General features: G+C 53.0%; 1 protein-coding gene across 2 annotated transcripts in view; it reads left to right on the top strand.

Annotated features, from left to right (window-relative positions):
• The first annotated feature begins 8,827 nt into the window (after positions 1-8,827).
• Positions 8,828-16,959, top strand: part of EPB41 (erythrocyte membrane protein band 4.1) — a 200,706-nt gene continuing 192,574 nt past the window's right edge. The window contains exon 1 of one of the 2 annotated variants that reach the window (XM_078452147.2): positions 8,828-9,095. The gene's annotated coding sequence lies outside the window, so the exon portion shown is untranslated. Of the gene's footprint in view, positions 9,096-13,958; positions 14,022-16,959 lie in introns of those variants that run through there. The other variant, XM_060623415.3, reaches the window with a different exon arrangement.

Below are 16,959 nucleotides of genomic sequence, written 5' to 3'. Positions count from 1 at the left end.
TCCCTTGTCCTCCAGAGTCCTGCCCACCTCACGTGCCTCTTGGGGTTCCCACTGGCTCCCCCTCCTTTTCTCTCCACCCTACTCCCACCTCCGTTCCATTCTCTTGTCCTGTTGGCCCTCCTTTTGGCCATAGAAGCCCCAAACCTCCTCTGGGTGCATTCAGGGCAGCCCTGGGCATGGGGCTTGATGTCCCAGGAGACCTCTACCTCCTCAATGTTCCTCGCCTCAAATGGTTGCTGATGGTTAATAAGTAATTCTCTGGAAGGGAAATTCCTGCTCCGATCCGTCTCCCCACCAGGTGTGATCAGGTCCTCAAGAGGGCGCCAGAACCCGGACTCCCCCCTTCCCCTGCTGAGGCAACCTCCCTTCAGAGAACCATAGCCTCAGCCGGGGCTGCCCACCCTGGAGCCTGCTGTGTCAAGGTGATGAGCACCAATGCAGGTGGATGGCCTTGACCCAGACTGGGATCTCACCCCCGCACAGCTGCAGGCCGTTTGGGTAGGGGCACGGGCAGGGCTGCGGACTGCCCAGCATGGGGAAGGGGCTCACAGAGAGGGACTCGGGTGAGGAAGACTTCACAGAGGTCTGGCACCTCTGCCCAGAGCTAACTCCCACTGAGGCCAGGAAGAACTGCTCTGAAGGGTGTGTGTGTGTGTGAGAGAGAGAGAGAGAGAGGGAGATTGCACAGCATGTGTGAGAGCACCTTAGTGTTTAAGTGCACGGTGGAGATTTTTTAAAAAACTGTTTATTTTTGAGAGAGACAGAGTGCAAGCAGGGGAGGGGCAGAGAGGGAGACACAGAATCCAAAGCAGGCTCCGGGCTCCGAGCTGTCAGCACAGAGCCCAATGCGGGGCTCGAACTCATGAACCTCTAGCTCATGACCTGAGCCGAAGTCAGACACTTAACCGACTGAGCCACCCAGGTGCCCCAGTACGTGGTGTGGAGGTTTTTATACACCTTTGTGTATGGCCTGAGGAGAAGCACATCTGCATGACCACTCTGAGCATCACTTTCTCTTTTGTCAAATAGCATAATTATTATAGCTAACGTACCAGGACTCTCCGGAAGACCCAGTGACCCAACAGCTGTACATGGTAAGCGGGGCACAGAATTATTGATGGGGGGGGGGCACAGTCTGCCTTTAACCTTCAATAGCTCCCAGTTGCCTGAAAAACCCAGATGACCTCTCATGCCCCTTCCCAATGGGGGATTCTAGGAATCTAACTTCAGTCTTGCCTGCCTGCAACCTCAAACTCCCTCAGAGGGAGATGAGGACGCACTTCAGGAAGAGAACGGCCGAGGCCCAGCCCAAGGGCAGGCAGTTCTGAGAAAGTGCAGCAGGCAGGGCAGACTACTGTCATGTGCCAGCTTCGTCACCCTTCCAGATCCGCTCCACTTCCCTCTGCTTCCAGGAAGCCTTCTCTGATTGCTCTGTACCGATCCTTTGCCCTGGTTAGATCCCCCACAGCTGCTATCAGGGCCCCCTCGTGCAAGCCGCTGGCCTGCATTGCCAGACATATGCGAACCTGCCACCCCCTAAGGGGAAAGGAAAGACCCATGAAAAGGTACACAGGTGGGTTTTCTCACCCCAGTGTTTATGGTTATTACAGGATGCTCGTTAGAAAAACTGAGAAACCTGATAAGAAAAAGAAGAGGTAAAAAACATCACTCATGGTTCCCCATCCTATTAATTAACATGAGTGTTCTTCCTTCCCCAGGGGAAACCCCAGCGGCTCCCAGGTGATCCCAGAGCCCTCTGCAAGGGGGTGTGCGGTGTGAGCCAAACAGCTGGTCTTCGAAGAAATTGAGGAAAGGAGGCAGGACAAGCTCATTTCACAGACGCTGCTGCCACCTACTGGCCATGTCTGGCATCAGCACCCTTATTTAGTTTACCCCTTTCTTTGCTTTCTTTCCTTTTCCTTTCTCTATTTTTTAATGTTTATTTATTTTTGAGGAAAAGAGACACAGAGCGTGAGCGAGGGGGAGGGGCAGAGAGAGAGACACACACACGGAATCCGAAACAGGCTCCAGGCTCTGAGCTGTCAGCACAGAACCGGACGTGGGGCTCAAACCCACGAACCACGAGATCATGAATGACCTGAGCTGAAGTCAGACGCTTAACGACTGAGCCACCCAGGCGCCCCAATGTAAGTTTTTTTTTTAATGTTTTACTTATTTTTGAGCGAGAAAGTGTGAGAGTGGGGGAGGGGCAGAGAGAGACGGGACAGAGGATTTGAAGCAGGCTCTGCACTGACAGCAGTGAGCCCGATGAGGGGCTTGAACTCACAAACTGTGAGATCATGACCTGAGCCGACGTCAGACGCTCAACCGACTGAGCCACCCAGGTGCCCCTAATGCAGGGTATTTTTAACAAATGAGGAGATGGGGGTTCAGACAGGGCAAATGCCCAAAGTCACACAACAGCTCCCTCTGACAGTCAAGGTGTTGCTCTGAAGAGAAAGAAAAGGAAGATGCAGCAAAGCTGAAAATCTTTACTAAGCTGTGGAGACCCAGCTCAGATCCCACCCGCAGAGGAGAAGTGCCCAGAGGTGGATGAGGCACTGGCGGGATAGTTTCTCCTCCCAGCAATGTTCCCCTGCCCTGAGTTATGGCTTCAAATTCATTCATTCAAGTAATATTTATGTACAGTGTAGCAGGCTCTGTGCTCAGACTGAGGATGAGCAGTGAACAAGCAGAGGGAAGTCTAGTCTCTGCCCTCATTCCAGCACAGCAGCTCCGCTCTGTTTCCCTCTGTTTCCCACGTTGGGCTTCTGTGGCTAAATGAGTTAGACAATCACTTGGGTTAGTTGATCTCTAAGTTATTCTCAGGTCTAAAAGTTTTAAGACTCAGTCCATGCCTTACTTGGTCACCAGACTATGAGCTGGAGGAGGGCTGGCACTGGGTCTGAGTCCTCTCTCTGTCTCTCAACCCCAATCCTGTAGGCGTGGCTACAAGAGGAGGGGCTCAGGATGTGTCCATGCAGACTGCCCACATGTGGGTGACATTAGACTGATAGCCCTGCAGGGACTCAGCCAACAGCTCTGTACTGACCACAGACCTCCATGCCACACACGGTGCTGGCCCTACCAGAGGAGGCAAGGGCGGGCAGAGAAGGCTTCCCGGGGCTTATGCGGTTGGACCTCCATGCCTAGAAAGCAAAGGAGGGTTCAACCGGATGGAACAGAGGATCCCTGAGCAGTCCTGGCTGGAGAAATCCGACTGTTAGGATGTGGCCACACAGAAGGTGGGGTGAGAGTGGACTCACTTCCAGGTAAAAGCTCTGGAAAATCTAGGTGAAAGCCTGCCTGGAGGGGGTAGGAGGTGGGAAACATGAATCTGGATCCTGCTCTGGCTTCAGAATCCCCAAATCTCCCATGGGGGACCTCATGCTTGGCTCACTGTGAGGCTTATGTATCAGTCAAGACTTCATACTAGCATCGGCCCTAAAGGAACCCTGGTCTTGTGTTCACAAAGTCATATATTTCTGTAAAATTTGCAAAAGTAAAATATATTAATTTGAATTGGCTAAGGTCTTTCCACTCTGACTTCCCTTCTCTCCAATTTGTGTTCTATAGTCTTGAGTGCCTACAGGTATTTTGTATTCTTTTCTTTAAAAATGTTTATTTATTTATTTTGAGAGAGAGAGAGAGAAAGAGAGAGAAGGAGAGAGAGAGAGAGAGAGAGAGAGAGAGAGAGAGATCAAGGGCACGTGCATGAGGGGGAGGGGCAGAAGGAGAAGGAGAAAGAATTCCAAGCAGGCTCTATGCTCAGTCCTCAGACCCCAACCATGGGATGACAGCGAGATCATAACCTGAGCTGATATCATCAATCGAGAGTCAGAAGCTTAACCCTTAACCGGCTGAGCCACCCAGGTGCCCCAGGCATTTCTAGCTTTTTCTTTTTCCTTTTAAATAGGTTTTGTGCTCGACCTGGGGCTTGAATTCACAACACTGAGATCAAGAGTTGCTTGCTCTAGGGGCGCCTGGGTGGCTCAGTCGGTTAAGCAGCCGACTTCAGCTCAGGTCATGATCTCGCGGTCCGTGAGTTCGAGCCCCGCGTCGGGCTCTGTGCTGACAGCTCAGAGCCTGGAGCCTGTTTCAGATTCTGTGTCTCCCTCTCTCTGACCCTCCCCTGTTCATGCTCTGTCTCTCCCTGTCTCAAAAATAAATAAAACGTTAAAAAAATTAAAAAAAAAAAAAAAAAAAAAAAAGAGTTGCTTGCTCTAATGGGGGCACCTGGGTGGCTCAATTGGTTAAGCATCCGACTTCGGCTCAGGTCATGATCTTACGGTTCGTGAGTTCGAGCCCCACGTCCGGCTCTGTGCTGGCAGCTCAGGACCTGGAGCCTGCTTCAGATTCTGTGACTTCCTCTCTCTCTGCCCCTCCCCCGCTCACACTCTGTCTCTCACAAAATAAATTAAAAACGTTATAAAAAATTAAAAAAAAAAAAGGAGCTGCTTGATCTACTGAGTCAGCCAGGCATCCCTTCATTCTTTTTTAATGGGGGCCCCCCAGGTAAGCTTTAGGTCCCACAATCCTGGATCCACCGGGTCCCCAGTTTTCCCAGCTGCAAAGACAGAGCAAAGGCTGTGAAAGATCTTCCCAGGGGTAAAGATGATCTCTTTGAGTCCTCTTGAAGGAACTGAGACCTGAGGAGCAAGGAAAAGAGGCATGCCTGGGGTCTCACAATCCAGGACGCAGTCCCACCTGCGTGCCCTCCCTTTCACTACCCTTGCTGACACCTTGCACCCAAAGCAGCCGCCCTCTTAGAAGCCTGGTGAGCTCAGCTCTGCGCCTCTGCCCCAAGTGGCTCTGTGACCACGAGGTGGCAGCAGACACCATGTTTCCTTCTCCCCGGCGAGGGTTCCTCCGGTTTCCTGCCCCACAGAATCTCAGCCGTTCACAAACACCCCCATCAGCTCTTTCCTGTCATCTCAGGAAACGGGGAGTCCTGGCCTCGCCGCTTATTGGCTGTGTGATGGAGAACAGAACAGTTCGCCTCTCTCAGCCCCCTTTTACTCATCCGTATACCAGGGGTACCTCATGGGAACAGGTTAGCGAAGTACCTGGCAGATACATAATAGGCTAATCAATCATTACCAACCATTGCTGTTTCAACAGGGGCTTCTGGAGAGGCTGCCTTCCCTGGGAAGGAGTGCTTCCGGTGGGAATGACTCCCTCCCCACACTGGAGCAAACCCAGAGGAACTCCTTGGCAGCGGGGCCTTCCAGACCCCTTAAATGTTCATTCGTGGGCACCCTCTGTGCCCATGTCTGGATCGTTCCCTGGACCAGGGCATCTGACTTGTCTTTTTCTCCATCCTTCTTTTGGAGGGAGCTCCGCAGCCTTGTGCCCACCTCGATGTCATCCTGGGGATCTGCCCCAGGCTGCAAATGGATTGTTCTGGGGAGGGGGGGGTCCTTGAACCGATGCCTGCCCATTCTCCCTCTCCTCTCTGCCCTCCCCAAAGGACTGCCACACCCCAGCCAGACAGGACCAAAGACCTCCTGGCTGTCCCCACATCTGCTTCCCTCCGGCCCCTCACCTGCTCCAGTCTAAACCTGGCATTCACTCTGTGCCAAATATACCAAACCAGTTTTTGTTCCCAACATACAACTTCACTGTTCTACTTCCAGGCCTTTATGTAGGCTGAAACACCCTCTTCTATTTCTTTATGTACTGGGACACCCTCTTCTATTTCCATATACTAAATTCATCCTTAAAAATCTAGCTAGTAGGTCACCTCCTCCAGGCAGCCTTCCCTAGTCCCTCCATTGGGACCCTTTCCCCTCTCTGGGCTCTGGGTATACAGTTTCCTTAAGGCCTTTCTCATAGGAGGCCATGAGTCACAACAGGACCACCCATTATGTTTGGAGAACAACTGTTTATAAATGTATTTCCCTCCTAGCATCTTGGAGTGCGGGAAGGCAGGCAGGGTTAGCGCCATTACCTCACTTGACTGACAGGGAGACAGGCTAACAGAGAAATATGACTGGCCAGGTCTCAGGGCCTCCCTTAAATGGTGGAGTCAGGACTGAAACCAGCAACAGATCCCAGCCACACCCCCTGCCTCAGGCCTGAGCTTGCCTGCTCCACCATTCCTTGTGGCTTGGTCTTGTGACTCTCTTCCCTTCCTAGACGGAGCAGGGTATTGGCCAGTTTTTAATAACGTGCTCAATAAAGTCTTTTTGAAGTAACAGATACTTCTACATTGGCCCTGGCCCCTCTCCCTAGCCCCCAGCTTGTCCCCTGTTTTTTTTTTTTTATCACTCAGCTCAAGACCCAATCACCCAATCCAAGTTGGTGGCAGTGCTCAGGCTCTGGCAGGATAAGGAGTTGGCTGGAGGCCCAGGAAACTCAGAGGAGGAGGGGGGACACAAACAGGTTCTTTCCCTTGCCTCACAAGCTTATCAGCGCCCCACAGGCTCCAGGCAAACTGGGTGCTCAGCTTAGGAGGAGATCTGCCCTCTGTTACCTTGACAGCCTCCATTGCTCTTAAACTGCATGACCTTGGGTTGTCATTTCCACTCTCTCAAGTCTCAGACCCTCTTTAGAACACTTTTGGCTGTAAGGACTCAGACAGATCAAATGAGAAAATGCATGTAAAATAACAGAGATCACTAAATGTGAGTTATCTCCTCTGGAGGTCTCCCCAAATTGCTCTCTACAGTCTGGGAAGGGAGGTGGAGGCTTTATAGGCAGAGGTACTGGGGCAGGAGGGCCTGAAGTCCAGGCAGTGACAGCACCCCAACCCTCCTCCCCCTCCCAGTGATCGACAAGCCCACGTTCACCCACACAAGTTCATAAATCATCTCAACAAAAAACGCACAGAGGCTGCCTAGGTAGAGAGACCCCCACCCGGCAGTGGCTCTCTAGGTCCCCAGGGCCTGGGAGTGGAGTAAAGGGGGCACACATGTTTATAAGACACAGGGAGGGAAACACAAACAGAGTCACACCCTTTATGCAAACTCACAACAGGGACACACCGTGACACAGATGCACCCCTCCACACACACCTAAGTGCACAGAGAGCCACACACAAGATCAAGATCACAAACACAGCCCCACATGTACTCCCCACGCACAAACTCGTTAACACAGAGCCCTCCCCGGCCACCCCAACACACACATTCACCGCACACACACTTATCAGGCCGGGGCAGGCGCGGGCGCTGCTGAGTCACCCACGCACAGCTCGGCCCCAGAAGCCGGAGCCGCGAGCCCGCCCCAATCGGGGAGGAGCGGGGGGGCGGGGCCTGCGGCAGATCCTCGGAATAGCTCCTGAGGCCCTGAGGGGATCCTCCTCGCCCCGCCCCCTCGACTGAGGCGGAGCGTCAGAATGCGGGGAGGGAGAGAGGAAACCCCTTTTGCAGTGGCTGAACCTAGGCGTTCACAGCCTGCTCTCTCCTGGGTCGTCTGAATACATGTGGGATCAATTAAAAAACAATACTGGATGCATTATTGGGTATTTGCATATGTACTTTCACATTCTCTTTTTTAATTTTCGCAACAGCTCTATACAAAGTTTGGGCTATTATTTATCTCATTTTATCCCTGAGGGAAAGTGACTTGCCCAAAGGCACAAAAGTGGTGAATCGCTGAGCCCAGACTCAAATGCTTCCAAAGCCCGAGCTCTTAACCGTTGGGCATTACTACTACCTAGTGGGCAGGTGAAAACGTGAGCAAGTGAAAGGTTTGTCAACACGCTTGGGAGCCTGCATGTGCATGTCACCTTTCCCCATGCAGTCTACAGGGCCAGGGACTGAAAAGGTCTCAAGTGTCCAGATTTCTGGTTAAAGTAACTAAAGCTTCTCTGGTGCTTTGGAGCCTACCCACCGATTTCAGAAAGCATCCCCTAGATCTAGGGGCTCAGTCAGACCCCCTGCTAGACTGTGAGCTTCTTGAAGGCAGGGACCAGGGCCCTGATGCCTAAAACAAGACCGGACTCGGAAGCTGCAGTGAATTTGGCCAGGGCAATACATTAATTTATGACCTTGATATAATATTAACATCAGTAATCATAATAAATGCTAACACTTTTTGGATGCTTATGAGACTGGCAATACTTTACATGGATCATTTCATTTAATTCTCACAACAACCCTTGAGGAAAATACTTTTATTTTACAGAGGAGGAAACTGGCGTGGAGAGGGTTAGTAGCTTGCCCAAAGTAAGGGCAGCGCTGTGGATTGAGACAAGGCAGTTTGCTTCCAGCGCTCATCTAATACGAGGACTACTTAACTCCCAGGAAGCCACTTAGCCTCAGTGGGCCTCAGTTTTGCCCATTTGCCCAAAAATGAGGTAGCGAGGGGACAGGGGACGTGGACCAGTGACCACGTAAGCCCCTCCCAGTGCTGATGGGATGGACCATAAGGAGGGCGAAAGTCTCTGACAAGAGTGGAAAGATGAAAGGATGAAAGGAACAGGAAACCCCATATATATATGGCACCTATTCTGTGCCAAACGTGTGCTTGGCACTTAACGTATACCGCCAATGCTCAGAAAAGTATTGTAAGATTTATAGTTGAGGAAACTCAGATTCAGAGAAGTGACTTGCTCAAGATTACACAGGGCTAAATGGTGAGACAGGTGATCCAGGTGAGACTCCCCAGGGTCACTTCCCTAGGCTTCCTACCACCAACTCCCTTCCTACCACCCTTCCAGCCCTTAGGTTAGGAGCAGCATCACGTGACAAATTGCATCATACTTCTGCCGTATGACATCAGACACCACACCACCCAATCCAGGAGCTCCCTACTCAGTCCTCCCCTGAGCCTTCGGATCAACCCGGGGCCGCTCAAGAGCTCGGCGTCCGGGTCAGACCGCACCTGCAGCCCCAGCCCTTTCCCGGTTGCGACGACGCTCCTACTTCTCGGCACCGTCCTCTCCGCCGCCCCGCCGATTGGCAGTTGCTTGAGCCAATCAGAAGGTCTCCCGGGTCGGGGGCGGGGCCTCACTCCAGAGTTGCCCTGTCAGTGCAGGTGGAGGCCCCCGGCGGGGCAAAGTGGCAGGAACCTCTTAAAGGGCGAGAGCGGCGGAGAGCGAGAACGCGGCCCGGCCTGGCCCGGCCAGGTCCCCGCCCCGTCCGGCCCAGGTGAGCCTGGACCGTCTGGGGACGATCCTGGGTCCCCGGGAGGGACGGGGTGACGGACAGATGAACCCACTCCCAAGGGCCCGAGACGCCCCGGTAGGGGCGAGACTAGGGTCTAAGGGTCAGGGGAGAGGGTCTCTAGGAGTCCTGGCTTACAAGGTCCGAACTGGGGGTCCACAGGGGTCTGGAAGTCTCCAAGTTCAGGGTGCGGGGAGGGGCGCGGGCGAGAGGAGAGGGGGGTCCGGGGGTGGACGCTTGCCGCTGGCGGTCCCAGGCAGTGCCGGCCTCTCTGGCGCGGGGGTCCCGGCTTAGGTCCGTGCGGGCGGGTGTCTGCAGACTGCTGAGGCCCCAGGTGCCCCCCCCAGCCCCGCCCTGTCCGGCCCGCATGCTCCTGCCGGGCCCGCCGCAGCGCTGGCCGGAGCGGGAGGGCGGGCGGCGCGCAGCGGGAGGGGGCCCCCAGGGCCTGGAACCCCGCGCCCGGCCCCTTACGTAACTGACTTCGGGTTTCCGGACTGAGGGACCCGAGAGCTGGGGCGCCAGCTCTGCCTACCAGGGTGGCCCTCCCGTCACCGCCCCGGCCCACACGCTCCTTTCCAGGCTTGGTCTCGGGGACTTTCCTCTGTCTCTGGTCTCCCCAGTCTCTCTATCGCTCTCAGATTCCTGCTTGCTCTCATCCCCCGATTCATTGTGTCCCTCATCTCTCCTCTGTCTGTGTTCCTGTCCCTGTTCTCAGTCTTTCCCCGGGAGTTTTCTCGTCCTAACCTATACTTTCCGGCAGACCCCACTTCTTTGGGGGTAAAACAAGAGTTCTCCCCTCTGGCAAATTGGAGGCGGGGACTTGTCCAGACCGACCTCAGCCCTAGCTTGCCCCAGAAGGGGGGAAGGGTAGGACTATTCCGGTAGGGTTGGGGGGGGGGGGGGGCTTATTTCAAGGCCCACAGTGTCCCCTGACGTGGGAGTGGCTGAATGTGACCCCTCAAGTTCCCGGACTAGGGCTGAAGGCAGCCCTTTCTCTGCTTCTAGAGCCTTTTTCTCCAGAAGGAGAAGGTTTGGGGAATGTCTGGCCGGGTTTGGTGCTGAGGGCAGCTGGGAGTCCCTGTGAGAACCGGCTGGTGTCAGGTCTGGGTCACACCTTCAGCTACTGAAGGGGAGAGGGAGGGGCCAGAGCACTGGCACAGAGCCCCTGAGGTTTTAGCAAGCTCCCTACCTTCACCCCAGTTACAGGCTTGGGCAGGAGGCTAGGGGTGGGGAGGGGATCAACAGGAGGAGGTCAGAGGACTTTTGCATGGGGGTAGGGAGAGGGTGGAGTTTGGGGTGACAGACTCTCAGGTGTGAGGAGCATGTACTGGGTTCACCCCCTGCCTTCAAGGCCCTTCTGAGTGCCAGTGAGGCAGACACCTCAGAAATAACTCCTGTACCCTGCTGCTGTTGTGTAAACAAGGTGCTAGAGCAGCCATGAGGTGGGAAATGATTAATTCTGACTAGCACTGTGGAGGGAGAGACTTTGCAGAGAGAGGTGGAAGGTTTGGGAAGACGGGGATCCAGAAGCTTTAGGGAGCAGAGAGGTGGAAGGAAAGGTGACATCTGGTGCCCTGTAGGCTTTGCATGCAGCAGAACTGCGTTTAAATCTTGGCCCTGCCACGTTGCTGTGTGACTTTGCATGAATCACTTCACTTCTCTGAGTCCCAGGTTCTTCCTTCTCCAATAATCCAGACCTTACAGGCATTAGCAGCAGAATCAACTGAGGTAATAAGTGTGCAGTGACCAGAACGATAGCTGGTCTGGGAGTCGGCCAGTGGGGTGTTTTAAGAGTGGAGTGGGGAGGTCCTGAGGTTTCCTCTGTGTATTAGGAGGCAGGGCCTGCCCAGGCCCAGCAATGTGCGGTGCAGGTGGAGCACCTGCTTGTGGGGTGAAGAGGCACCACACCCATCTGTCTCTTGATCAGCCCATCCTTGCGCTGCCGAGACTAGGCTGGCCTCCCTCTTGTAGGTTGCAGGTGCCAAGAGAAGCTCCCAGGGCTCCCAGGCTGCCCCACCTGCTAGGCCAGTGGGGGTGGGGCCCCTGGCAGGCCAGGGCCAGCACCCCCTCTGCAGAGTGGACCCTGGCCAGGAGGAGCCTGGCTGGCTGTGCTGGGCAGGAACATCCCAGTCTGGCTGGGAAGATGCTGACGCTGTACAGGCCTCTGGAGGCCGAGAGCTCTGCTGGCTGGGGTTGCACCCAGCTGATGGGACCCCGGCTGCAGGGTGAGACAGAGGCCAGGGTGGGAGTGAGGAAGGGAGATGCAAGGAGACACCTCTGGAGGGGGAGCCTGAGCAGAATTTCTCTGTGGAACCGAAGAGGAACTGCGTGGGTTTGTCCCTAAGCCCTTCCTGAGCACCACATATGGGTCTGCTAGCCACAGAGCTAAACAGGATACCCACAAAGGGCTCGCCACAAAGGTCATGGTGGCCTGAGATTTGTTGGGGGCTTGCAGAATGGGTCTTTATGATTGTTCCCTGGTGAGGGTGGGGCTTTCAGATTTTTCTTGGGTCCTGGGATTCTGATGTTTATTAGAGGGGGCAGGATTCTATTCCTATATAGTCTGTGGGCCCATTTTTTCTCCCTGGGTCTCAGTTTCTCTTTGTGTGAAATGAGAAGGGGAGATGAGCTTAGAGCCTCAAAGCATCTTGCAGCACCCATTATTATAGCCTCCAGGACATGCTTTGGGGCTTAGTCCACCCCACAGGAGGGGGAGGCGAAAGAATGGGGCAAGGGCAAGGTAGAGTGTGATGGCCCTTCATGTCCTGTTCTTGGCCTGTGTTCTCTAATCATAATTAGAGCCACATTTACTATCCACAGCGCTCTGTGCTAAGCCTTTAATATGCAGCATTAGCTAATATCCTTACAACCCCATGAGGGAATAGGTATTATTCCTATTTCTTAGGAGTTTAAGGAGGTGAATCTACTTAACCAGAGTCACACAGCTGGGAAGTGGCTGGCCTGGGATTTAAATCTAGGTTTGTCTGACTCCAAAGCCCAGACTCAACTGAAAAGGGAGGCCACCACCTGGAAGGTACCAAGGCTCACATGATGCCTAGACTTTACCTCTGGAACCTGACTCTTTCTGGGTGTGCTCAGAGCTCTGGGATATTTAGGCTGGGGAACTGGGGGCCAGGGTGTGCAGGTGCCCACCAGGCCCAGTGTGGGGGGGAGAAGAGCGGAGGGTGCAACCTGCAGGTCAGGACCCTACCCAAGGTTTCCTCAGAGGGCCAGCCGCACCCGACTACTGCCAAGGTATAAGAGCTGGGCACCGAAAGGCTACCTTGGATATGTGGCCCACCTTTGGACTTCCGTTTCTCCATCTGTAAAACATGGATTTTAGTAGTTGCGTGCAGACATTCCTTGGCCCATGGGTTTGTGGCTGGAGTTGGTGTTGGGGTAAAAGGTTAGAGGCAGGGTCAGAGTAGCAGCGGCTGATCCTGTGGAAGAAGAGTTGGGGTCAGGAACAGCTTGGATCCTGGGCTATTTGTAAGTATTTCAGATGAAGGGACTGATGCAGGAGAGGTTCCAAGTCTTGTGTGGGGCTGTGCACTGGGGGGGAAACACAAGGGGAGACCTGGAGAACAAAATCCAGGCAGATGCCTGTTGGGATCCTGGCTTGACCACTTACTTAGGTTTGGAGATATGAAGTGACACACCCAAGAGAGAGGAGTACCTTCCCTTCATTGTCCTCATCTGTAAAATGGGAATAGGAATAATTTTGCCTTGGTCCACTTCCTGGGTCATTGTGAAGGTCAAGGGAGATGAGGTATTTGTAGCATCAGGTGAGAATGCTGGTTATTTTTCAGTCCAGAGTTGCAGTTCTGGGTTGCGTTTGTGGGGAGAGGGCACTTCTGACAGCCTCTGCTGAGATGCTGTACCCTGGGGATGTGCTAGAGAACAGCCCTAAGAATACCACCACCATTTATCGTCTGGTTACCATGTGCCAGGCACTGGGCCCAGAGCTTCACCTCTATTGTCTCTTTTAATCTGTATGTTGTCAGGTAGGTGGTGGTCTGGCCCACACTAGGTCCCTCCAAAACCCATGCCTCCAGCTCCCTGTAATGACAGTAGCTAACAGTTATGAACAGTGTACTGTGTGCCAAGCATTGTGCAAAGTGTTTTTTATATATTAAGTCATTTAATCCTTACAATTGCCCTGGAGGTGGGCACTAATGCAATCCCCATTTTACAGAGAAAAAATTGAGGCACAGAGAAGCTGAACCCTCATGTCACAAAGTTAGTGAGTGAGGGCCAGGGTTTGAACCCGCGGTTCTTTTTTAAGTTTATTTATTTACTGTGAGGGAGACAGAGCAAGTGGGGAAGGGGTAGAGAGAGAGAGGGAGAGAAAGGGAGACAGAGGATCCAGAGAGCCTGGTGTGGGGCTTGAACTCACAAACCGTGAGATCATGACCTGAAATCAGATGCTTAACTGACTGAGCCACCCAGGTGCCCCCCGGCCTGGGTTCTTAAATTTCCTCCTTGAAGCACTCACACAGTTGTAATCCATTCGTAAATTACATGATCTCCTTCTCACTGCACCATAGGCTCCATGAGGGCAGCGGCCATGTCTGTTTTCATCCTGTATCCCCAACACCTAGGTGCTGAGTTAATATTTGTCTAGAGGGATCTTGCTGCCTCCAGTGGGCTGGGTCCTAGGAGGAGCTCTGGGTGCAATATCAGATTATCAGATTGCTGACTAACAGGGTACCTGCCCTAGCAGAACCCCAGAGGCAGATACAGAGGCAGAGGCAGGATCTCCCCCTGCTCAGGATGAAGAGGGGCCCCAAAGAGCTTATTGGGTGGTTGTGCCTGTGTCTCATTTCTGTCCTTTGCTTCCATGTGCCCCTGCGGTGATGGCTCCACGACTTCTCCCTGACGGGCTGTATGACCCCGACCGGCTGCTGCTGGGTGAGTACTGGTTTGGCTAAATGACTGCCTCTGGGGCTTGATTCTAATGCATGTCCTGTAGCTCAGAGGCCACTGGGAGGTGTAAAGGGAGCCCAGCAGTAGGGGTGGAGGAACTGAGGGAGGGCATTCTGTGAAGTTTGGGTCCTACCACAACCAGCTGACTTCTCTCCAGATGCTTAACACACCGGCTGATTTTTGAGACACGTAACACAATGCAAAGGTCTTAGGGGCCAGACTGGTCAGGAATAGAATCCTCATTCTGCACCCGGTAGCTGGGTGGCTCTTTGCATGTCAGTTTCATGTCTGTAAAATGGGAATCTCAGTGTCTACCTGACACAGTATGTTTGTTCTTTTCTTTATGTAAGACCCCTGAGAGCAGGGATTTTTGTTTATCTATTCACTGTTATATCTCCAGCATCCAGGGTATAATGGTATGTAGTATGTACTCAGTGAATATTTCTGAACGAATGAGCATATTTATTCAATCACTGTCACTCTGCCCCATCAATGTGCTTTGTATTGGGTTAAATGGCTAATGGATATAAAGTGACCAACATCAAAGGGGCTCAGTGAAATGTGTTGTCTTTGCTCACTAGACTGTGAGTTCCTTCAGGGCCAGGGCTCGGTTAAGTGAGCTCTGGGTCCTCTGAATTGAGGGTGGGGCCTTCAATCAGCAGAGAGAGGGCCTTCGCAGGGCCTCTGCTTAGAACTGGGGAGAGAGGGACAGAACCTCTAGGTGTCATCAGAAGACAGGGGCAGCTGGGAAGGTCTGGGGCTGAAGGAGGGAGGGGTGAGGAGGGACTCTGCCCCCCAGTACTGCCACTAACCTTGCTGTGTGACAGTGGACAAGCCATTGACTTCTTTGTCTTGGAGACCTCGTCTGCAACATGCATATCATAACACTTCCCCCACATGGGTGTGGGAAGGAGCCGGTGAGAAGTGCCCAGTACAGGGCCCTGTTTGGTAATTATTGGTTTCCACCCAGTCCTGAGCTCTTTCTGGGAGGGGGCTAAGTAAAGTATACCTTTATTTACCTCCATTCTACTATTTTAACTTCCCACCCAGCCGGGACTAGAATCTAGGAGTCAGGAGCCCCAGACTCTCAAGCAGTCTGGCCAGGGCCTGGGCTAAGGGCTGGGCTCTACCCACTGTGAAAGTAGGTCCCATTCTTTTGCTGTGTGACTTGATTCAGTAACCTACCTTCTCTGGGCCTTGGTTGCCTCACCTACAAAAGAGGGTTAATAAAGAACACTTCCCTGGAAGAATTATTTAATGAGCGAATGGGTGGATCAGGCATTATTATCACTATTACTTTTGGGTCGGTCTGAGGAGGCTCCAAGGGAGGGCCCTGGAGAATTACATCCCATCTTGGCCTTGGGATCCTGGGAGTCTCTAGTCATCATATGTATTATTGCCTTCAGATGTTTCTCATATGCTAGGTGGGTTGTTATATGCTATTTCAGATGCATTATCTCATCTGGTCCTCCTGGCAATCCAGGCATTATGGTCCCTGCTTTGCAGATGTGGGACCTGGTACTGAGTAAATCAAGTGAGTTACCCAGACTCACATAGCTATTTAGGGGTAAACCTGGAGCTCAGACCCAAGTCTGCTCAACCCAAGACCCAAATTCTTAAGGGGGCAGGGACTATGCCTGATTCTTCTCTATCTCCAGTGCTCAGCACAGGGCTGGTGAGGGCTATAGGACTGTTTGCTGAACACACAAGCACATGCACACACAGTGTACCCCACCCAGGCCGGTGCTGTAAGAGTTTTGAAGAGAGGAGACACCAGAAAGCAGGAGAAGGCCAGATAGCATAGTGGTTGAGAGTCAAACAGATCTGGCTTTGCATTCCACATCTATTGCTTACCAGTGTGACCTTGAGCAAGACATTTAACCTCTTGGAATCTCAGTTTCCTTATCTATAAAATGGGGATAATAAAAGAACCTGTGTACCTCCTAGAGTCCTTGTGAGGATTAAATAATGCAATGAGGTACATGCTGAGCAATGTAATTATTATTATAGTTATAGCTTTGGGTGTTATTTTAGGATTACAAAGATATCCCTCTTGGGATAGTGGAGATGAGGTCTGGGAGGGGCCTGCTGGGGACAGGCAGGTAGCAACCTAGTCTGACAGGTTCTGAAAGACACCAGTGGGTGAAGGGAGGGAAGAGGCCTCTTGGAAGTAAGGACACACCTCTCTTTCCTACCCATCTGCTTTCATTCTTCCGCACTTTGTGCCAGGCCCTGTGCCGGGCATGGGGCACAGAGATCAATCTGTGTGGTCTCTGCCTCCTCGCCCTGTCCTAGCTCAGAGTCTAGCTGGGGAGAAAGACACAGAACTACCAACTCCACCTTTGACTGATGCACCGAAATATGAACCGTGAATATCTTTTCAGGCAAAGACCGGGAGAAAGGGCATTCCTAGTGGAAGGAACTGTTTTGCCAAGGTACAGAGTCATGACCTGCCCTTGTGGGAATGCAGCTAGATGGACAGGCTCAGGAGAGTTAGGGGGATTTGTCCCAGAGGCAGTGGGGAGCCATCAGATATGAAGCCGGGGAAGAACATGATCAGGCTCATATTTGGGGAGGGTCGCTTGATTCGGAGGACTAGTGGGAGAGGAGAGGCAGGGGCAACTCTCCAGATGAGGGGCGCTGAAATGGGGCCTGGGACTGAGCTATGGGATGGGGAGCACGTCTGTTTAGGAGGCCGAGCCAGCAGGATGTGATAATGGACTGCAGTGGGCAGGCAGGAGAGGAAGGAGGTGGGGTCTGTGGGGCGGATGGGGCCTGCTGGGGTCTCTGGCTAAGGGACATACCCAGGAAGACAAGTCTGAGAGGGGTTGGGGGATAAAGCCACTTGTCTGCTTTTTGTCACCCTCTGCGTCGGTTCCTGCAGGCAGCAGTTATGTCTTAGCTGGACACTCGGGCAAGACCT

This window comes from Panthera onca, chromosome C1, assembly GCF_046562875.1.
Source record: "Panthera onca isolate mPanOnc1 chromosome C1, mPanOnc1 haplotype 2, whole genome shotgun sequence".
In the NCBI taxonomy this organism is placed as follows: Eukaryota; Metazoa; Chordata; class Mammalia; order Carnivora; family Felidae; genus Panthera; species Panthera onca.
This window is presented reverse-complemented; position numbering and strand designations above follow the sequence as displayed.